The 23,936-nt window shown below is 44.6% G+C and overlaps 1 long non-coding RNA gene across 1 annotated transcript; it reads left to right on the top strand.

The window, feature by feature from the left end:
* The first annotated feature begins 13,649 nt into the window (after positions 1-13,649).
* LOC120513477 lies at positions 13,650-16,874 on the top strand. The gene is made up of 3 exons (XR_005630279.1): positions 13,650-13,761; positions 14,280-14,323; positions 16,520-16,874. It is a non-coding gene; the product is annotated as an uncharacterized LOC120513477 (long non-coding RNA).
* The last annotated feature ends 7,062 nt before the right edge of the window (positions 16,875-23,936 follow it).

Below are 23,936 nucleotides of genomic sequence, written 5' to 3'. Positions count from 1 at the left end.
GGCTCAGTCAGCCCCCAACTGTGGCTTATGATTAGCAGTGACAACCTGTGGCTGTTCTCTCCACCCCCAAAACCTGCTGCAGCCTCTCCACCAAAAGCCACTGGAACAGTAGATGTGTCCCTTTAATTAGCAGTGTATTAATAAATCCATTTGTTCTCTAATCCCCACACACATAGTGCAGTGATTCATTAGCACAGGAAGAGACAATTTAGATTTTCTCAGATAATAGCAGCTGTCACTAATCAAATTAAAGGAGGAAATGCAAATCTGAATTTGAACAAACTGGTGTGGCAGGGAGGAAGGTGACAGGCTGGTGTGAAGGACCTTGTGCACAGCTGAAAGGGGCAGAGGAAATGCCAGGGGCATCAGCTGCTCCTCACCAAAGGAATTGTCCCAGTGCAGGGACAGACTGTCCCCATGGCTAGAGCCTGAGTGCTCTTGCTGACACCTACACCTTCAGTGGGGCTTTGAAAGGTGCAGAAATAGCTTGTGCACACAGTGCTTGGTGCAAAACCTCCTCTTAACATAGAAACATTAGGGTTTGAACCAAGAATATATTTTTTCAGAAATTATCAGTCTTCTCTTGCCAAGGAGAATGCTCACATCCTCAGAGGGAGCCCCTCAGCTACACTACCTGGACAAACAAAAAAAGGTTAAAAATAGAGTTATACTTAGCTTTTCAGAATGAAAAATGCAATGTTTGTTTGGGTCTTTTTTTGGGGGGCGGGGCTATTTTTTTTTTTTGTGGTGGTGGTGTTTTTGTGGAGTGTTTAATATGTTGGTGGCTCGTGCTAAGCAGCATGAACTGTTATGACATCAGTCCTTGTCAGGGAACCATCCAGGCTGTCCCAGCAGTGGCTCCAGCTCAGGGCTCCTCCCTGACAGGCACCAGGAGCAGGTACCTGAGACTGGGAGTGTTGAAACCCCTGACAGACAGACGAGGAGCAAAACCTCACAGGAGCCCACATGAAAAGGAATTTTCAGATGCCTTCCCCCATTTTGACAGCCATTGACTTTGGGCAGCCATGATGGGCATGTGTATTTCCAATACCTTTTAAAAGCTTTTTGCTTTTCCTTCAGGAGCATCCCATGTCAATGAATGCTGTAGGCTAATCCCAGTATAAAAATATTTAGTTTTGTGGCTTTGAATTTTTGTCCTTTCAGCTTCCTTGAAAGCTCCTCACTGATGTGCTGTGGCTAGAACTAAAGGTCTCATAGTCCCTTGCCCACATTTATATTTTTTGTGGTGTGATCCATTCCTGTTTGTCCCCATTGTAAAGCAGTGGCTTACCAACTGGTTTTTATGTATGAAGAGGTATTTTGTTAGTTGGTTTAACTCCATGTGGAGGATGGGACACTCAGGGCCACAGCCACCCTGGCCAGGGGCTCCATGTGCAGGGCTCTGACCCTGGGGTGGGCACTGGCAAGGAGGCTTCGTATGTTTGCCTGGTTACAATTTTGATAAATTAATGAAGGCTCTCCATTGTATTTGCAGGGATCCTTGTGGCAGGAAGGAAGGAATGATAAATCTAACTCCATGTACTCAGAACGCTAATTTATTATTTTATGATACTATATTATCTTAAAAATACTATACTGTACTAAAGAATACAGAAAGGATTCTGAATGCTAAGAAGATAATAATGAAAACTCCTGACTCTCTCCAGAGTCTGACACAGCTTGGCCCTGATTGGCCAAAGAGTGAAAACAACTCACAGCAGAATGCAATGAAACAATCACCTGTGGGTAACAATCTCCAAACACATTCCACATGAGCACAACACAGGAGAAGCAAATGAGATAAGAATTATTTTCCTTTTCTCTGAGTCTTCTCAGCTTCCCAGGAGAAAAATCCTGGGCAAAGGGATTTTTCCAGAGAATGTTAATATGGCAGGCTGTCCTGTTTTGGTAGTGTTATAAGCAAATTAAGTGTTTGGGATAGCAGGAGAAGCACGAGGTGGCCTGTCCCCAGGCCTTGCTGCCACTCATGCTCTGTGGTTTTGGTCATTCCACACTTATACCTTATCCTGAGGCAGAGCAATTTTGGAGAACCTGAGCTCCAGTCAAGGTGTGAAAAGTGATCTCCACCCGTGGATGGCACAGAAGGAGTTAATTGGCAAAACTTTGAGAGAGGCTAAGGGTATAAAAGACAGAGCATCCATTTTGCAGATGAGCACGTGCCTGATAGTCACAGGGGCTCCCAGTGCTGTGATTTTTCCTTATTCAGTCCATTGTTGTAATTTTTGTTAAGGCTTAATAAACCTTTGAAATTTTAAAAGTGAGCAGTCATTACTGTTTTTTTTTAAACTGTAACTGTCAGTAAAGATCTAATGCAGTTTCCACTGACATGTGATAGCTTTATAACTGTAGCTGATGCTGAATTAGTTCCTAAATAAACCTCTAGTCATCACTTGAAAGGACTGTGTTAAGTATATTACAATGGAACTCATAATACACATTTCCCTGAACTAATGCTAGAGGATCAAATGCATCAGGTTCCTGTGTTAGCCACTGAGCCAAGAGAGGGAAATGGAATTGAAACATCTCTTCTGTCATTTATACATGGGAGTGAGAGACATGCTTTCTCATTATAGGTACTTTAGGGTTATGTTTAAATAAAACACCTTCTATTGGCTCGCCCTTGAACTCTGTCCCCTTCATCCAATTAAGCAGAACTCTGTGAAAGAGAAATGTAGCTCCAAGCTTGCCCTGCAAACTGTTCAGACTCAGATCTAATCCTACCATCAGGAGGGGTTTGAAAAGTTTAAATCAATTGTCTGTGGAAAATCAATTATGGAGCAGAAAAGTTTGCCTTTGTGGCAAGTGGAACTGATTTGGCTGTGGAATGCTTTCTCTTCAGAAAGTTCTGTTTGAGGTCTGTGGCAGCAAATATTGGGAGAGAAACCAAACAACTTTGTACTTAATGGTAAGCAAAGGACCAGGCAGAGCTGCTTACAGCCCACTGTCCTTGCTGCAGCTGCTGGCAGCAGCTCCCTTCTGTCATGTCTCGTGTGCTGATGTGCTCCAGGCTCTCTGCTAACTCACTGCTCCTCCTTCACTCTGTTATTTCAGTGAAAACTTGTATTTGGTTGACAGTGCAAGTTACTGCAGCACATGCAATGACCCAGCAGAACTCCAGCTGGCAGTGATTTCACTAGAGTCCTTATTTAATAATGTAAAAATGTTGTTGACCATTTATAAGTGGTCCCTGGCACCACAGGATGTCAGCTATCATTGATGGGAGAACCTCATTAACTTCAGTAAGTGCAGAGTTAGACCTTAGGTCTGGGTAAGACTTAACACATCTGAGGATGTGAGCACTGGACCTGCTTATTACAGAATATTGCACAATCCTGATGCTGTCAGAGGTCTCCACACAGCTTGATTCCAGCTTTACCTCTGCTAGGAGAACAGAAAACAAATCCAGTGTTCAGTGCAAGAAATGGTAGTGATACAAGGGAAGAGGAATAAGGAGGCATGTTCAGCTATGGATCCATTCTGGATATACCTTTGCAGATATTAAGAAAACAGTGTCATCTTGAGAGTGATTAAACATGACCAGGGGGCCAGAGAGATTATGGGATCTCTACAGTGGAGATACTGAAACCCCATCAGGTCCTTGGCAATCTAATCTAGCTTTGAGCAGGAGCTTAGCCTAAAGGCTTCCAAGGTCCCTTCCCACCTGAATTATTCCCTGGTTTTGTTTCTGTCCCGTAGACAATCAGCAGTGAGAGAATGTATGACAAATAACTATCATCATAAGCATTTTCTGGTTGGTGGTGTACATTTAACACTCTCCAGAGCTTGAAGATCATTCAGAACAAATAAGAATCCTCAGTGGAACAAGTTAGTGCCAAGAGTAAGTGATTTGGTTTCCCATGCATCAGGTATCACCAAGGGAGCAGGGACAATGCAGTACTTCAAATTATTAAATCTCAGGTTTGAACTGTGTATATCTTTCTCTGCAAACCAAGCATTGACTCAGTGTCTGACAATGTCTGAGTGTCCTGGCATGACAAATGAAAGATGGAAATTGTGAATTGCTCTGGAAGACCACCTTTTCTTTAAGCATGTACCAGTCACCTCATCAGCTCCACTGAGCTGTGCCCAGTCTTAGAGAAGAGGTGAACTGTGTAAACCCAAAATCAGAAATCATTTTCAGGCTTCTTCTTCCACTAGTTTTCCTTCTGTCCTCCATTATTTTTTTTTGTTCCTTCTTCTGGGGATATTTTTGAGATTTTGTGTGATTGATACTTGATAGGACACAACTGAGCAATAAAGCAAAAATTATTGCAGAGTCATTTTAGTGAAGTGACATTAAAGTTATCATTTATTTGTTGTCATTTAATTGGCAGCTTGAATTAGGGGAATGTGTCAATGGATTTCTCCTGCTGGTTATGGGGAAAGGACAAAACATCATAGGATGGTGGGGAAAGGAAGCACATTCGCTTTTCTCCATTGCACAGGAAACATTGTCTTGCCAAAATGTTCCACTGAGGCTGTGAGTAGTCCTCCACAAAAGAGGCTGTGAGTGGCTGTACAAAAGAGGAGGAAAAGAGTCTGGTTTTAGTAGCATCATAACTCTTCAGGAAGCCTTTTAATTAAAAAAAATCTGTTCAGAAGGGAAGGCTGGTTATGGAGCTGAAAAACTTCGTGGTATTTCTCATTTTCATTGCAGCCTGAATAGTGATGGAGAAAGTGGAAAGGCAGAAGTGGATGAAATTCCACCCTTGAATGGTCAAGCAGCTGCAGCAGATGAGGATTTGCTTACAGAACCACCCGACACAGGCAAACAAGAGGTCAGACTGAAAAGCAGGGAGCACAGCTCATCAGGGGAGAAACTGGTCAGACACTGGGAGCAATGGAATGAATGTTGCAGTTTTAATTTCCCACTTTGTCTTAGGTTGGAAGATGTGGCTGGGGGTGTGTGTTCTATCACCCTCTGTCAGAGCTGGGGCAGTTCTCTGCTGTTCATGGGGCAGTTTTCTTTATCTCTCCCACAGCCAATCCTCCCTCCAGCAGATCTCTGCTGTCCATGGCCACTGAGTGTCCCTGCAGGGCTGATCAAATTCCAGCATCCCATGGGGAGATGCTGTGCCCAGGGCAGGAGCCAAGCATTCCTACCTGGATCCAATCTGAGCCTGGAACAGCACAGCAGCCTTTGCCCACTGCATTCCCAGAGGAGCAGCTTTCTCCTGCCCTGCATTCCCAGAGGAAGAGCAGGCCCATCTCCAGCAGCCCTGGAGCTGCAGAGGAAAACTCCCCCCTTGTGCAGGATCCCTGCTCCAGCAGAAGCACAGCTGGCACTGCAGGAGGGCTGAGCCCCCATGGGATGGGACAGTGCCACCACCCTGACCCACAGGGGACAGGGCCTATTCTGACTCTGGCAGTGGGGTTTGGTATTACTGCATCTTTTATTTTATTCCCTAGTAAAGAACTGTTATTCCTACTCCTGTATCTTTGCCTGAGAGCCCCTTAATTTTAAATTTATAATAATTTGGAGGGAAGAGGTTTACATTTTCCATTTCAAGGGAGGCTCCTGCCTTCCTTAGCAGACACCTGGCTTTTCAAACCAAGACACACGTCTTCCATTTTATTGTTGCATAAGGTAGTGTTGAGATGATTTTTAAACAATGCAGGTCTCACACTAGAACTTGCCACAAGTGATTTGCTCTCAGGTTTTTCAGAGCAGCACCACAAAAATCCCAGAGAAGCCTCTCCCCCCTTGCCACCTGTATTTGTAGACTTGTACAGCAAATGTTGTAATTACAAGTTGGTACAAGTTAAATTAATTGCCCACTAGTCTGTTTTTAATTAGAATCAGGCAAGCTTAGTAATCTTCTAACATGTCCAGGAAAGCTGGATGAGCATGTAAGTGCACCCATGCATTTTATTGATTTGAGTTAAAAATTCAGCTCCTGAAATGAAACCCATAAAAACCAAAGCACGTTCTGGGTTCTGAGAGACTGTTCCACACACAGAGTACCAATGTTTCTGAATTTCCTTTTCTCTGGATGCAGAATAAAACCAAGGATATTTAACAGTTAATATGCAGTATCTTTTTTTAGGGAATTTTTTTTTTCAAAATAATAGTTAGACATTGCTTTATAATTGCATATTTCATACCAGAGATGTAACAGCCACCACCATGAAAGCATCTCTGAGACACAGAGGGTGAAATACATCTCTCCTCCAACTCAGAATGAAATCTATCCCACCAAATTTGAAGCCTGGCACAGAAATAAATGTCATCCAGGGTCTTTGGTGGCATTTGCAATCTATCTCACATTTTCTGTCACACATTTTCTGGAAAATACCAAGGTATCTCAGAAATGCTGGCAGGGGATATTGATTGGCAAACCCTGGAGGAGGGCTGAGTTTAAATGCAAGCAGTGTGCATCAAAGGAGCTGCTGATGGCTGCAGCCTGTGCTGACAGCATGGACACAGTGTGAGGAAGGGACTCCAGAGCTGAAAGAGAGCCAAAGAATGGCAGGGACAGTGCAGGAGCTCCCAGTGAGACAGGACTGACCCACCCCAGTGTGGGCTGGGTTCTGCCCTCCCTGCAGAGCTGTGGGGATGTCAGCCCAGGCTGGGCTTGTCTCACATGAGGTGACAACCTCACAAGAGTCAGGTCACATCAAGCTGAGCTGCCTGAGAGTCAGGATTTTTCATGCCCCAAAATACTTCACTGAGACAAGAAAGCACCTTAGTATGGATTTAGATGCCTATCTTTTAAGCACTTTAGATCAAAAATCGGGCTGTAGATTTGATCTCCTGTGTCTTGTGTTTGCTCTATGCTCTGTTTCCCTGGAGGAGAAGCTGAGTTCTGAAACCCAGCTGGGGTAAGGTCAGAGCTGGCCAGGAGCACAGAGCCTGGGGTCTGCTGGGGATCATCGTGATAGGGAGGGGTACTGTTCCAGTAAGGTATAAAAATTATAAAGAAAAGCCTTATAAAATCAGGCCTGCTCTGGCTGGCCTGGCATTTCTTCTAAGTCAAGGTAGCACTTTGCAAGTTCCCATGTGAAAGCAATCCTGGTGTGAGCAGTTCATTAACATAACAATCTATGCCTGGGTAGAAAACAGGCAACATCACCTGTATAAACTGTTTAGATAGAAAAATGAAAATATCTCCCACAAACAACTGTCCTGCAGTACACACTGAGAGTTTGCGTGACCAATCAATACAGAATAACAACATGTTACTGACCAATAAAGTAATTAACAAGAAAATTACTGACCAATTGGAGTCCCACAGGAGGTCTGTAGAACTGTATAAAAAGGAGTGATGTGAATAAAGAGGGGGCTTTGTCCACCATGAAGAAAATGGAGTCTGTGTGATTTATTCCCATAAGGAGGAAGGCTGGACTGGCATGGACATCTCATTCCCTTGGCTCTTCTGAGACCAAGCCACCATTAACCTGCAGAACTGGGGACAGACTGCTCATCCCCAGCGCACAGGATGGTAGGAGAATGCAGTTTTTAGAGGGTAAAATTTGGGGGACACCTTTGTTTGACTTGGAGGGCCTCATTGCAGTGTGTGGCCAAGGCCCCTGTTGACAGTCCTGACCACTGTGCCTCCTTGCTCTGGCACTGTGAGTCCCCTCAGAGCACCACTGCTGTTTCCTAAATATACAGGGATGCCCTGTTAGCCATTACTGCTGCTCTCTCCTTTCCCAGCTCTTGGCAAGCTTATCGTGTTCTCTTCTGTGTCTCCTATATGTGCCAAAATTTTCAGCAGATTTCTTCTGTTTCTGTGGTGCATCTGCCCGGAGGAAGTATTTTCTTCTTTCCAGATTTCTTGTGCTTTTTTGGAAGTGCATTTCCCACTCTGCTCTGCCACATTGCACCTGCCAGGCTGTTTTTTTCCTTCCTTTTTAATACTGCACATGTGTCTTACTGTCATTAACCTCCTGCTTGGTAAAATAAGAACCACAGCACAGACATGTTTATATGAAGCTGACTTGTTCTCCAGGACTGGAATAACAAGTGTTTCTATGGGATGAAGCATGAAGGACAGGCACTAATTGCCCTTTAAGTAACTCAAGCCTAATACTCTGCTGCTGTTAATTCCTCATTTTCCTGATCTCCAGAGTCACGGTGGTAGAGCAGTTTGAGGAGGTCAGGGCTATATTGGCTTTAAAATGGCAAATGCTTTAATAAATGGATCTGTAGAGCTGGTGTCAAAGTGCCACAAAGGAGAGGCATGCAGCAGGGACAAAGGGCTGTGCTTGGGATGGGAGGCAGCCCCGTTTCATCTGCAAGCCAAAGCCCCTGGTGCTCAGGTATCTCTTCTTGCCTCATTAAATTGTCTGTGTGCTCAGGTGGAGAGAGATGCAAAGTGCAGCAGCAGTGTACAGTGCTTCCACAGCCTGAGTGATTTCTGCAGCAATCATTGGAGGAGTTAGCTAATGGCAGGGTATGGCAGCCTCCTGCTGAGTTTCCATTACCTTGTAATTTTCAGCTTGTTCACTGTTGCAAGAATGCCCCTGTCTTGTAATTCCTCCAGCATTCATGTCTCATCTTCTCCAGGCTTGAAGTACATAAGATGCTTTCTGCAGGGGGATTTATTGAGATAAGTTATTGAAGTCGAGCTCTGAGGCAAGCATCCAATATTATGCTATTCATCTCTGAATTTATGTTCCTTCTTTCTTTTGAAGGTCTAATGCAATCACAAACAATTTGTTTTGTATATGTTTAAAAATTCATCATTTTCTTGTACAATGGAAAAAACCAGCACTTGTAGCTCATTAGTGGTGGGATTCACAAAACATCTGGCTTTTCCTTTTGATGTAATTTCTGTGTGACTAAAACTCTGCCTTCATTTTGAGTGGTTCAAATGAGGAGGTAAAATCACTCCGCCAGAAACTCATGGCATGTGCCCATGAGTCAACCTGGGTAATCTTACAGTTTCAGACAGTTATGTCTTTTTTTCCCTCTGGCATATTCTGATCTCTTCCTGGGATATGGGAGAAGCCCTTTCTGCTGACCCTCTCACAGGGAGGGTCTCTGTTCCTTGGCTCTTTGTTCTGTTAGAGCCCCTGCAGATCCCTGTGCTCAGTGCTGTACAAATGTTTCAGAGCACAGAGCCTGGTACTGAACTCCCAGCTTTCAGTAAGTGACAAAAAGGTGGTAGGATTGTCCCTGCCCTACAGCTGTGGGTGTTAGGAGAGGTTTTTAAGGGCCAAGCACATAAAAATGCCACTGAATTCAGTGCTTCTGGAATAAACCAGACTGAGCAATCTGGCCAACCTCACTTGGGATATCTGTGGTTGAGCTGGGAATTAACCAAGCCCTCTTCTTCCCACTCCTTAACCACAAACCACTACTTATTTTTGAGTAGCTGACATTTGACTGTAAGCTGAATGTTCAGAAAGAATAAAGAGACCCTGGGAGCCTCAGCAGATGAAGAGTCAAGTGCTGATCACAAGGAAGACTGCTGGGGTAAAGCTTGGGCAAGGTCTTTAGGGCTTACTCCAAAGCACACCAGAGTCAGGAAAAGCTTCTTCGAAATGTCAGGTCAGGAACTTACTGCTGCTGTGTCAGATGTTAGAACTGTTGCTGCTGTGTGCTACTAAAATAATAGTGATTTTCTTCTAGGGCAACAAATCACACTGCCCAGGTTGATAAGGAGGAAAATGTGACCAGACAGCATAATTTCCAAATTTACAGAAATGGTGAAATATACTGGGTCTGCAAAATCTGCTTAAGGCAGAATGTATTTTCCTTTGCACAGGGTTAACAACATTGTTGAACTATTCAGCTGCTCCTGACAAGAGAGGTGAGAAAGCACCTGTAAGCTCCACAAAGCCACACACAGAACTTCAGAGCAGGATTTTCTGCCCAAGTGACTCAGCAGCAGCTGACAGCTCCTGATTCCACCTCCTGCCATGTCTGTCAGTCTGGGCAGATTTGTACATTTGTAGAGTTTAATCCATTTCCAGCCTAGTGGAAAAGTCAGAAATCCAATGGAGATCTGTACCTGCCTGGCATGGCTGTGCAGGGCTCAAGATGCAACTGATCTCTTTTCATCAAGGTGTCTGTTTCCAGATAAATGCACAGAACACTCTGAGGGCTCTCAGTTCACTGGGAGACGCTAACATCCCTCCTGGATCAGCTTTATCCAGTGGATGTGCACGTGCCCTGCTGCCAAGGCACAGCCATGTGCTCTGCTGGTGAATTATTGGGACACACAAGACAGATGATGGATGGACTTTGGACCTGGTCAGCATAAGAGATTTGATAGACAAAATGCCTTGGCCAGAGCAAGCAGAACTTTTGAGGATTAAATCAAGATTGCAAGAAGATTCAATCAGACTGACTTATCAGAAGCAGAAAATTACACCAGACTTCTGCAAGCAAGAGAGGTTTAAAATGTAGAAGTTTGTTTATGTGATGATTAACCCAATCACTGTAGTAAAACATTACTAGTTTTCCTAGAATAAGTATATAAGCAGTTGTACTCCACAGTACATTTGGATTCTTTGGCCATCTCAGAGTCTCTCTTTCCAACACTGATAGTGGATCCCCTCTGCCTCCAGTTACACACATTTCCCTTGTTACTCATGTCCTCCTGTAGCTATCCTGGTAGTCTGACAGGTTGCAGTTTACATTCCTGAGGCAAAACCTCATTTCCAAGGTGCATCCACTAGTTAGAGTACCCTGGAAACAGGTTTCACTGGCATGGTCCATCCCTTGCAGTCTCCAGCTGTTTGATCTCCCCCGTGGCAATCATGTCAGACAGAAAAAAATTACTTTCACAGAAGAATCTGTCTTTCCAAAAGGGATTTACAGGCAGTGAAAAGTCAAGCTGCCATGAAGCTGTGTGCAAGCTGCTGATGGGGGCTGTGTCACAGAGCGTTTTAGGTCACTTAAAACATCACCAACAAAGGTATTGGCCAAAGCAGGTTCAGTATAAAACAGAAAGCATGACAAAGTTCATGGGCAAGATTCTCTCTGCTACTTACTAGGTGAATAAACACACAGAAGAAAAGCAAACTAAAATCCAAAATCAATCCATCTAAAATCAGAATCAGCCCAAAAATTGTCTTGGTGAAGGCTGGGGGGGTGGAGGGTGGGGGCAGAGAGGTGAAGGGGTGAGCATAGGGAGGGTGAGGCTAAAAAGGAATATTAGAGACCCTCTGGTTGAAGCACAAGGTTCAGAGTAGACCTTTGTACTTACAAAGGGTGACCCAGGGTTGTGTCAGGAGCCAGAGCTGAGGAGAAGCCCAGGCTGGTTGTCCCCAGCCCTGCCTCAGGAGATCACTTCAAACACCCCTGCCAGCAGAGCAGCTCCGAGCTCAGGTGGCTCCAGTCCAGCTGTGCCTGTGGACACAGCTGAGGAGGGGTCTCCTCATCCCCCAGACACTTCCCAGCTTCTGGGAGGTTCTGTTTCACTCTATTTAGACATGCTTGAAAGGGTACCAGCTGCAAACCACCAACTTCAGCTGTGAATTTGGACTGTGCTTTTGGAGCTGAGTTTATTTCCTTGTCACTGGATATGTCTGGAGGAGGCTGCTGCTTCTGTATGAAATATTTTTATGTGCATATGACACTCACATACATAATTATTAATTTTTCTTTCCTTGATATAAGGTACCAGCTACTTATCTGCTCAAACAAAATTTTTCCAAAAACTAAATATGTGTTACCCACCTATGGGTCCAGTCATTTGAAACTCTCAGTGTTTGTGAGGCTGGAACAGTTTTGGGGTGGCTAGGCTGGTTCTGCAGCTCCTGGAACAGTTTTGGGGTTTTCTCCCAGCACACTTACAGGACTGAGATGGCCCTGGGGAGGGGATCAGGCTGGGACCTCACAGTTCAGTGACAGGAGAAGGCTCCTTCCCCAGGCACACATTCTGTGGAGTGTCATGTTTCTCAGTGCTGCGTTTTCAGGCTATTTGTAAGAGAATCCCATCTGTCTCCTGCACAGCTTCATCTCCCCACCTGTGCTTCTGGCTTGTCTGGGGCTTACCTGAGGATTTAGCTTAAAGGAACAGTATTTGCAAAGGGAAACAAGTTGTCTGACATGTTATTTAATCTGTGTCAACATGAGGAGTTTCATTCATTTATTTATTCATCCATCCACTTATTTTTTACACCTTGCTGTAAACACATGGCTGTAATCACTGTGAGGTGCTGCAGTTTGAAGGGATGCCCTGGTAAAACATGACAGCTTTTGTCTTTCCTCAGAGCTCCCAGAGCTTCAGATGGAAGAAGATGGAGAATTAGAAAGTGATCTCATTATCCTCTATTGTGCATTAACAAAACCCTGGCACTAACACAGTGAATACATATGGACTTGAAAATAATTGCTTAGTGCAAGTTGGGTTTGGATTTTTCCTCTCACTTTATTATCTGGATGCTGAAGGGAATATTAGTGAATTGTAGCATGGGAAAGTAGGTCAACATCAAACCTGGATGGAGGGGAAATGTGGTCAAAAAGTACAAGACTGACCCTCTTATAGTGGGCAATTGAAAGATACTCTGAAATTACAGTCAGAATGATCCGACAGCTCTTCCTCTGCTTGTGCTTTTGAAGAGCTTGGCAGTGAAACTGTTGTGTAGGCATGTCCTTAAAATAAAGAAAGGAAAAGAGAAAGAACCCTGTATTGAGTTAGACAGAAAAGTCAAATGTTTCTGTTGCTGCAATTGAGATAATAAATTAAAAAATATTTCAGAAATTTCTGTCTCTCTCCATGAATGCCAAGGGGATTAGACGTGTCCTGGAGGAGAAGCTGCCCAGGGTGGCAGAGGGTGGTGGGACAGGATTGATGGCTGTGCTGCTGAGCCATGCACAATGCTCAGCTTTGGGAGGGCTTTGCTCTAATGAAACCTCCAACCCTCCCCTGCCTTGCAGCCCCTGAATAGCAGCAGCCAACACTGAGGAGAAGCTCAGCACAATGGAAGAAGGGTCAGACTGAAAAAGTGGAACTGGACTTAAAAAGTGCTGGAGATAAGGGGACAACAGGAGTGTAAGAGAAAATGTTGTGGTTGTGAGGGTCCCAGGACGAGGGAAGTGATGAATCTTACTCCATATTCTTAGAAGGCTGACATATTATTATATTATATTATATTATATTATATTATATTATATTATATTATATTACATTTTTTATTATTATATTATATTAAATTATATTATATTATATACTAAAACTAAACTATAGAGAAAGAGATACATCAGAAGGCTAGAAAAGAAAGAATAATAAAAACCCCTGACTCCTCAGAGCCTGGACACAGCTGGACCATGATTGGTTATTAAGTAAAAGCAATTCACATGGAACCAATGAAAGAATCACCTACCACATTCCAAAGCAGCAAAACACAAGGAGAAGCAATCACATAATTATTATTTACATTCTTCACTGAGGCTTCTCAGCTTCCCAGGAGAAGAAATCCTGGCGAAGGGATTTTTCAGAAAACACCACAGTGACAAGAAAAAGTTGTGGGGTTTTTTTCTTTGCCTTTGGTGAGAGCTGCTTGCAGCATTCCCTGCTGGGAAAGGCATTGCTGTGGGAGATGAGGTTTGTGCACAGGGATTTCAGTGCATTCTCCCAGGACTGGCCTGTCTGTAATGGCTGCAGGGAAGGGCCTGAGCTAACCCATCCTCCTTTTGTCTCCCCTTTCTTTCTGGGCCTGCAGGGATGAAGCAGAGTTCCATTTTGTGAGGTGCCTTTGCCAGCAGAGCACACTCCTCCTACCCCAGGGTACAGTTTCCATGTAAGAGAAAAGGCAAAGTTTCTGTACAGCAAAGGAAAGCAGGTGGGAGAAATGAGGTGAAGTGCTGGTGTGCCACCTGTCTTCCTTAATGTCAGGAGGGGAAGGTGGGCTTAAAACACATCAAACTCAACACTTCCTCTAAACTGCACTGTTCTACAGCTCAGTGGACTAAAAAAGGATAAAAGTGTCATTTCTTCTCACAGGTGGTGTAGGGAGTGTTGACTCAGTTGACTGTAATTTGGAAGAGTGTTGGTCTGATTTAGCTCTGGGAGCACAGAAATGCCACTTTTGGCACAAGGGAAGTTTTGGATCAAGCTGCTATGAACCACTTAAGTCTAGTCAGCAAACTGAAAAATAATTTTCCCATTGCCAGCCTGATAAATGACCTGATGCTCAGGTGGAGCCCCAGTCTTTGAGATCCAAAATCTGCTTCATTACAGGTGCATTGACATGAAAAACACCAGGGTGATGAGGGTTTTTTAAACAAAAGAAAAACCAAGGATTTTAATTAAAAGGAATTATGGTTCTTCATTTGCTAATCACATGTCTTTTTTTAACAGTTGTCACAAACATCTCCAGGACTGTGGCAAGGACAGAGCACAAGGTAAAGAAACCTGGGGAAAAACATTGCACACAGACTTCTCTAAAGAGAGAGGTGGAGCCTGGGCAGCTCTTGGTCTCATGGCCTAAAGCAGTCAGGAAACATAAGATTTCCTTGACATTAAATGCTTTCATTGGGCTGATTTTTTAAAGGAATAACCATTAATACAACACATCTGCTGCAGTGCCCTGCAGAATCTCTGGGGTTTTCAGGCTAACACAGATTTTGCTTTCCAAGAGTCACAGTTTTATCTGCCTTTTAAATAGCTGTTTGCTTTCCCCTTGAGTAGACACTGTGGCCTCTGAGCCAGAACCCCCCTGTGGCTCTGGACACATCTCCTACCCTCTTCATCTCCTGTGCTTTGGATGGGAGCACCACCACACACCCAGAAGATGTTGGTGTGCTCTGGGGGTTTGGCTGCACGTGGGGGGAGTGAAGCAACCCCAAATGCAGGAGGCTGATGTGTTGTTCACTGTCAAGTTAATGCTCATTTTCCTCACGTGGATTTGAGCACTGAGTCAAGCACTAACCTGAAATGAAGTGCTGTAAAACTGGGACAGCTTCCTGGGCAGCAGCAGTGGTGCTTCAGTTTGCCCTCCCACTGGGGTCAGGGCACGAGCTGTTCTGTACCCCAGAGATGAGTGGGATCAAGGGCAGAGCAGGCTGCAGAGCTTGACTTTGGTTAGGGTGGGACTGGGGGGTTCCCCCCAGCAGTTCTGAACAAAGGCAGCTCCAGACACTTAGGGAGCTCAGCACGTTGGAATTTGATTTTATGGATTGACACGGATTTCATTCAACACAGGGATTTGCATAAAATGGCTAATGGTTTATGCTGTGATAATACAAAAGTCAATAACAGTGTCGAGGGGAAAAAAGGACAGATCAGTGTAGAATGAGAATGCCTGCCAGGAATCTCGCCACCTAGAGAGGCAAGGCTGGGGGAAAGAGTTCCTGCTGCTGGCACAGGGCAGAAGCCACAGATAACACAGCAGAAAGGTGCCACCTGCAAAGTGAGCAGTGACTGTGTGCCACCCCAAGGGAAGGGTGTGACATGTGGGGAAAAAGGGAACCATAGTGAAAAAAAGAGGTTTTATCTGAATAATAAGGCAGGAAGCTTGGGCTTATTTATCTGCTTTTGAATTTTAATGATCAGTTCGAGTGATAATTACAGAATTTCTATATTTATACAGAACCAGCACATAAAATAGCACAATTTGATATTTATGAAGTGCCAGTTTTCCATAAATACAGAGATTTGTTAATGAGCACTGGGAACTATTCATTAAAATTCAGAAGTAGATAAATAATGAATAGGAATTGCTGTTTATTCATTAAAATCCTTAAAAAAAAAAAAGGCAAAGAAAAAATATCTCCTCACTTATTGTTGATGAATCCAGCCTGTTTTATAAGTGATTTGTTTTAATTAATGCCATTTGACAATATTAGTGCCAAAATAGCAGAGAGTCACTCACACATTGCAGGCTGTAAGTAGGTCTGCTTTAAAGCATCTGAGGCCATGGAATAAACAAATCTGGGCCCAAAATGAATATTCCTGACTGTCTCAGCCATCAGTGCATCCCCACTTGGGAAGGAAGGGTCAGTCAGTCAATGCCTGAGTGATGTGGGTCCCCATGGACTGCAGCTTCTGCAGGGATTTCTGTGCTGCTTCTGAGGGAGGATTTATCCTTCTTCAAAGGAGGGCCTTGCTGGGGAAATCTCAACAGAACAGTACATTTCAAAGGAAAGGCACAGTTTGAATTTGGTACAGGTCATAGGGTTTGTGTCAACCTATCTGCAAACTCAGCCAAAGATAAGTTTGGTTATATTCAGGTCCTTAGCTTTCAAAACTCACTTGAGAACTTCAGAACTGACAGCTGTTCTTCTCAGGAGATGAGAACTTGGCCCAGATTTGAGGTCTAGGTTGTGGCATTGCCTTTTAGGACCCTCTGCCCTGGTTTGTGAAGGGTGGGGAACATCTCTGCCATGGATGCCTTGATGTGGAGATGGGCAAGGACACTGTGCTGGGGCCAAGGGGTTTCACACCTTTCTGGTGGGAGCCCTGGGCACTTCAGGTTGTCCAGGGGCATGGCTGGTGGAATGGTGTTGGAAGGAAAATGGGCATGTGTGAAACATCCCTTCACACCACATGGATGCACCCCTGGCAGAGTTACCTGCTAACTGGGATTTGTGTAATTGCAGGATGAGGAATGGTTCTGTGTGCTTGGAAACCTGGATGTTTCTGCTGTGGAGCTGACCATAGATCAGCATTCAGACCACTGGAAAATCTGGACCAACATGATGTTGCAACCAGGGCACAGGCTGCCAGGAAGCAAACCTCCAGACAAAGCCCTTCATTTGTAGCAGTCCTTTCCTTCCTCCACCTGTTTTGTGCCCTTTTATTGCTTTGTTCCATACATAAACTTGTGCTTTTACACTCTTTGAAGTGTCCTGCATGGTGTGGAGGTGGCAGCTCTGAATGCTGATGAATCTCTGGAAGCCTCAGCAGTGTTTTGTTGGTTTGGGGGTCTTTGGGAGAGCTCACCCCCTTCTCCACAGCCAGCCCAGGAGCATGGGGCAGAGCTGGGGGTTTTTCCCTGCTGGATTTGGGGTTGCTGGATCAGCACAGGCTACCTTGTCTCTGCCTCTTGCTGTGGAGTATAAAAGGAAAAGCAATCCTGTCAGTGGTGTAACTGTCAGGAACACAAAGTAAAGGGTTGTCAGGGAGAACATGGAATTGGAAATGAGGATGCAGGGGCCCCTTTAAAAGAGTTTCTTGTCTCTTTTTGAAACTAAGACAGACAAAATGGGCTTTAGGATATTAAAAAGGGTCTTAACGGCATTTGTGCTGTAAAAGGTCCCCTCTCCACTTTTCATTCCTTCTGTCACTCCTTGACCTCTTGTCTTTTCCCTAAAGTTGGATTTAAAACAATAAAATGGGGGGGGGTATATAAAAATACCAAATTGACTCCTGTGGGGAACAGAATTAATTCTACTCGGGAGCAGAAAACGAAACCCAGAAGCATCAAAGCGTAGACATAAATTCAATATCCCACTGAGCCCATCACTTAGGGCACTTCACCCTTTTGTGCATGTCTATCTTTCAATCAAATGTAGATGTGGGGAAAGGGTTTGTTTTAGTTTAGCCTGGTGCTACACAAGCAGAAAGGAAAGAGCAGCAGTTGCTGTCTGTTTGCTGCGTGAGGTTTATAATTTCACAAATGCCAGATGCATTAATCCAAGCTGTCATGTTGCAGCTCTGTTTGTAGATCAAATGGGATTAAAAGATTTAGTTGAAGCTTTCCTGATACATTTAAATAATATGACTAGAAATGTAATATTCAGGAAAATAAATATTTTAGAGGTACAGTTTGAGGCACCTGATGTATTAACACCTGCTGTAACAAAAAGGAACAGAAAAGACATGGTCAAAATTCTGCAAAACATGCCACTAACTCACTCTGTGTTAGCACCAGGTGTGTGGCCTGACCCTGGCTCTGGCATGGCTGGGTGTTCTCACCTATGGAAATCCAACTAATTGCTTTAGTGCAATTATTCCTGTGCAGGGCTCAGTGTTAGGGATACACTTACACACTTTGCTGGAAAGGATTTTTGAAAATTCCTGCAGTACTGTGTCTGTTTCTTCCCTTTTTCTTCCCCTGACATACCCACTGCTGATTACCTCTTATGTGGGAGAACCAGCTTAATCTATTGTCTCTTTTTGCCCAATGATGTCTGTTTTTTTAAAAAACTCCTCTTTTTAGTGGTGGAATTTCCCAGAAGTAGGACATCCAGTGCACAAGTTTTGTTGAGCAGGAGCAGCATGGACCACATGACTGAATAAAGAGCTGTTATAAAATACCTATTTAGGACTGAGTTATCCTGCAGCCAGGAGCTGTGCTTGCAGCACGAACAGAGGCATCCAGAGCTGCTCCTCTTTTGGTCTTGTGCAGGTGAGTGGGACAGCAGGGAGGAGACCTCTGCTCTGTGGCTGTGGGCAGCCTGCAGTGGTCACTGCCATGAATTGCACCATCTTGTCAGCTTGACATTAAAATGACAGCAAAATAATTTCAAGCATGTTTTCATAAAATCACAGAGTCACAGGATATCCTGGGATGGAAGGAGCCACAGGGACCAGTGAGCTCAACCCCTGACCCTGCACAGACACCCCAACAATCCCAGCCTGGGCATCCCTGGAGCTGCTGGAGCTCTGGCAGCCTCGGGGCCGTGCCCATTCCCTGGGCAGCCTGGGCAGTGCCAGCACCCTCTGGGGGAAGAACCTTTCCTGAAATCCAACCTAAACCTGCCCTGGCACGGCTCCAGCCATTCCCTTGGTCATTGAGACATGTCAAGGGCATATACTGATGACATAGAGAGAAGGGCAGAAATGTGCCACGGCTCCGCCTGTAGCAGCTACACCAGGTTGCAGCACTGCTCTTTGGTTAGGCCTGTAGTAGGTACACCAGCTGGTAGCAGTGCTGCTCACTCGGTGCCAGGGTTTAGTTGAGGTGTCAGGGAACAGGTTGGACTCGATGATCTTGAAAGTCTCTTCCAACCTTCTGATTCTGTGGTTCTGTGATTCTTTGGTTAGGCCTGTAGCAGATACACCAGCTTGCAGCTGTGCCCTTTGGTTAGGCCTGTAGTAGGTACACCAGCTTGCTTTCATTACACCTGTAGTAGGCACACCAGGTTGCAGCACTGCTCTTTGCTCAGGCAGCTGTACTGCCCACCCAGGAGCAGCTCTGACATGGGCTGTTAAGCGTGAGCAGGAAGATGTCAAACAAAGCTTTGGCAGCGTGGCTGAGCAGACATGGTTGCTCTTTCTGAGCCCACAGGGAGGAAGGGAGTTTGTGCTGAGATGGTGAGGAGCCCTAGAAGAGAAGAAATAGGTACAGGCTGGCCATCAATAAACCAGAAACCACAGGCTACTGCAGGAAGGAACTTGTGGAGCAGCAGCAGTGTGGGATGTGCACTTACCCAGTCCTATAAGAAAGCTTCTCTGTTTCTGACAGGGTTTGGCTGCCAGGGCTGCTGCCTGCAGTGGCAGGAGCCTGGACGCACAGGCACAGGAGGCTGGAGTTCATTATCCCTGTTATGAACAAGTTTATCGGTTAACTCTGTTAATCAACAGTTACCATGTTTGTTGGTTGTTAAATGTTAATCACCAGGGTGAATGCATTGATTCTGTTAATTACCAATATTGTTGGTCACCCTGCCCAGCGGTCCCTTACCTGTACCCCTTTTGTCTGTCGAGTATTATCTCTGCTGCTTCCCAAAAGGCCCTAGCTATAAAGAAGGTGATGTCACAGGCCTATATGTAAATTGAGAGACATCAGAGAATAACACTGAGAGACATGAGAATAACATCCTAAAAAGATAAGCCAACCTGCAGTACAAGAGACTAAGTGACCTGTCCTGTTTGAGAACTGTCCTATTCTGTCGGCATAATTCCAGGTTGTCACCATGACCTGACAAGAACTGGAACAGGGTGAGGACCTCGGACAGTGAGCTCAAAAGTTTCTGCCTAGGCATGCTGGTGAGGATGGAACCCCCAGCTCTGCTATACAGAAAAGCTGCTTGCCTCATGCTCCATGCTACCAAAGGGAGCAGCAGTCCCCTCAGGCCCCCACCCAGAGCTGATTTCATAATAAAGGTATTGTAAATCAAAGGCGACTCCCACGAGGGGAGAGAATGATGCATCTCACTCCAGCTTATCAGAAGGCTAATTAATTACTTTATTATACTGTACTATATACATTTCATCTAGACTGATCTGCCTTGCACTCACTCTGCACACAACTGCACAGAACTGCACTCATCATCCAATTCTCTCGATTCTCTCATGACTGTCTCGTGACAGTCTCACACACATACACATTCTCCTGGCCCTGATAGGCCAAGGAAACAAAACATCCCCACTTTGGGTAAACAATCTCCATATTGCATTCTGCTAGGGCACAACACAGGCACAGCAAGTGATAAGAATTGTGTTTTCCCTCTTTCTGTGGTTCAGAGAATGAGAATCTCAGAAATATTCTTGGGAAGAATTGTGCCTTGCTTTTCTCCATGAAGAGAATGTGGCAACATAACGGAGTCAAAAAGGAGCAGGTGTCCTTGCCCATTTATTTCAATCCCCAGTCCAGTGCAGCCAGCTGGGGGCTGTTCACCTTGCCTGGGACAAAGTTTGCCAAACAGTGCCTGGAAGGTGAAATCAAAGCAGGCTGTAGGATGGGGGAGGTTTCTGCAGAGATAAGCACCAAGCTGTGAGAAAAAGAGGTTTGTTTAGCATTTCTGGATATTGTGGCAGTAGCAATTATGTACTGGGCTGAGAAAAGAACTGCTGGCACCTTGGTACTCATGGCTGTGCCTTGTTCTTCAGTGTCATCAGGATCATCTAAAGGTGTCAGCATGGTCTTCACCAGGGTCTGGGTGCAAGTGCTGTTAATTCAATGTCAATACTACTTTTTTTGAAAGAACCTTCCTCTTTTGGCTCTTCACCCTGCCAGTCTCCCACTTGAGACAGTCCAGCAGAGAATGAAATGAAGGTTAAAAAGCTTGTTTGCTTTCATTTGAAGAAAAACTTGTGAAACTTTGGGCAGAAAAAAACATTTCCATTTTAACATCTGCTTTTCCCTTTGTCAATGTGTGGCATGGTAATTCATACAAACGTGGCATTTATATTTTGATTTTTTAAAATCAAGACTCAGCTTAGCAAGGGCCCAGATTCTTGGTAATTTTGAGGTTTGGATGATGTTTTCTCCCTCCCACACCACACCAACCTATCTTCCCAGGCAGATGCAGTCACTAGGTCATTTCATGTCCCATTGTACTGTTTAATACTTTATAAACCACCTGTCTCTTAAAGTACATCATACATATGAAATGGAAATTTCCTTCTGATTTTTGTTCTCAACAAAACAGAGGACACAAATCAAAAACAAACTTATAGGCCCTGTATCTTGCATGGCACAAAATTGTTCCATCTTGTACCTTCAGATTTTTTTCCCCACCACTCTGAAACTCTCTTACGTACTGACACAGTGAGAACTACAAGCTGTGAAAAATCAGTATTTATGTTATATATTTTTGACAAGCCCTGGTATTATCCAGGGAACAATCCATTACTTACATACCGAGAGATGAGAGCATGTGCCTTTAACTCATGTTAACTCACCATGATTTCAAATATAAACACTTCACAGAAGTGGGTGAGGAGAATTGAAGGCATTAGAATTCTGTCATGTCCAGTTACAGTCAACCTTCACACTGGAGTCTACTTCTCAAAATAAAGAACAGTGGGGTTTTGATCCAGTCAGTTTTGGCTGAGCTAGAGAGCTGTTTTGCTATTGAAAGATTTCAAAGAAACTGCTTTTTATTGCAAAATATTTTCCAGGAGGGAAATATTTTAAGGAACTGCTAGATCCTAAGTTAGATCCAATTATAAGAACAACTGGTTACCTGGGACCAGATTTGGATAAGCCTAAAGGACAGAAGCCTAGATGGATTTCTGGACACACAAAGATAGCCAGGTCTCTGGTGAAATTAGAGTTTGTTTCCGCAAGATGTATTGCTGGCTGATGGAGTGGGATTACCATGATGAATTTTCAGCCCCAGAATTAGCCAGGCTGAGGTGACAGGAGTGCTGAGGATCCTTTCTGCCCTTGCCAAGTGTTGCAGGGATGGTCTGGGTGAACAGAGGCAACAGCAGAGGCAGAGCTGAGCTGGGGTCCCTCCCCTGCAGAGCCCGCCTGGGCAGGCTGAAGGAAGCATTACCTCTCCTGAATCCATCACTCGGAGCCCTTCAGAGGCCTGAGCACCACTGTGGGGTCAAGGGCATGGGCTGCTGGGATCCCCTTTGACCTCACAGGACAGCCAGGCTGTGTTTACAGTCACCCTGAGCTGTTACCATAAACAAAGAGAATTGCAAACTGTGTGAGCAGGTCACTAAGTCCAGAGCTTGGGTTGGGTTTTGAAGGCACAGAGGATGGATCCTCCCTGCTCTTCCCTCTGTGCACGTCAGCCTAAGCACCTTCATTTTTTGGAAAATTCATCATCTTTACCCTCTTGTCTCCACATCTCTGACCACAGAATCACTGCTGGAGGGGAGAATCACTACTTTGGGGTAGCAAGCCCTGTCCCTGCCTATCTCAGCTCACAAATGCTGCACATTTTGATGAACTGCTCACACAGAGAAAGTTTCTGATGTGGCTGTGTGCTTGCAGGAGTAAGACCCAAAGCAAATCAAGTCATCCATGACATCAAGACACACTTGCAAAAACAATTTTAATCAATTACAACTACAATTGCATGCTGAACAAGCTGCAACTGGGTTGTCTTATGTAGCAGCTGATCATATTGGTCATGTAAGATTAAATTAAAGTTTTCTAATTGCGTTTAGGAACATACAAAATACTACAGTCTAAAGTGTATCAAATTAATTCTTCAGGCGTAGCCTAATTGGATGGAAATTGATTTATCATGTTTGGACCAAATGAGCCAGTAAGGCATGACTAGTACGGGCGAGGTAAGGAGAACAACGTCTGTGTCAGTAATGCTTAGAGAAAAGAGAATGTCTGCAAGAAATGAAGGGTGTTCTGTTGAAAAGTCTCTTTGAAGAGGGAAGAAATGATACATTCAGAGTCTCCATTGTTCATACATACAAAGTGACTGAAAAGCCTTTGGTTATTTCTGAAACTCCAGGAGATAGTTAGGTCAGCAAGGGAAGGAGAAAATTACTTTTTTAGGCTTTGTAAATATTATTGGTCTGTAAAAGGAGATTATCTGCTGATCAAGCCATTATACTAATGCATTGTCAAAATGGGGATAAAATTGCTCCTTTGTAAGAGTTGTGCAGAATCTTTAGACAGCCAGGCACTCGGGCCAGGCTGGAAGGCATCACAGGCAAGGGCAGCTTCTCTGTAGGAAACAGCCTATTTTAGACTAGTTTCCATATCTTTTTAAGTTCTCTAAAGACCTGATTAAACTCTGTAGCACTTGCCTATAGTAATGGCACAGAAAGCTTTTGAATTTATCTCCCTGATTCACCTTTTGCATAAGGAGAATATTCCCTCTCATTAACACACATTCAGCCTTATTCTGGCTGCCAGTCTGAGGAATGCACTGGCTGGTGATCTGCAGGTGTGATGGCCCAAAAAACACCTGCCAGGGGAAAATGTGTGCTGGAGACTGTGGGTAGGTGACAGGGACCATTTGTGGGTTATCTGGACAAAGGTGGAGATGGGGTGCTGATGTTCTGTGCCTGCCTTGCACAGTCCCATATCTGATTGAATGCTTTGCAGTGTGAGAAAGCACAAAACATTGTGCTCTAACACCAAATGCATCATTTTTTGCAGTTTACTGCTGTGTTGGAAGGACAGGGGTGTGGCAGCCACAGCCTCTACCTGGGCTGTGGGAGTGGGGAGCTGTGGGCTTTGAGGGGAGCCATCCCTAGCTCACACAGGGCAGAACTGCTTGCAAATAGCATTTAACATTTGTGAATTCAGGACAACTTTTTTTCCGTTCAGTAGTTCCCTTTTTGGAGGCAAAGGAAATGTTAGCAATAATAGAAATTAGTGGTTCTGCTGTTGCCCCCCTCCTAAGGGCTGGAATTACCTTCTGG

The sequence above is a fragment of the Passer montanus genome, unplaced genomic scaffold (genome assembly GCF_014805655.1).
Source record: "Passer montanus isolate IOZ18808 unplaced genomic scaffold, ASM1480565v1 scaffold81, whole genome shotgun sequence".
NCBI lineage: Eukaryota > Metazoa > Chordata > Aves > Passeriformes > Passeridae > Passer > Passer montanus.
This window is presented reverse-complemented; position numbering and strand designations above follow the sequence as displayed.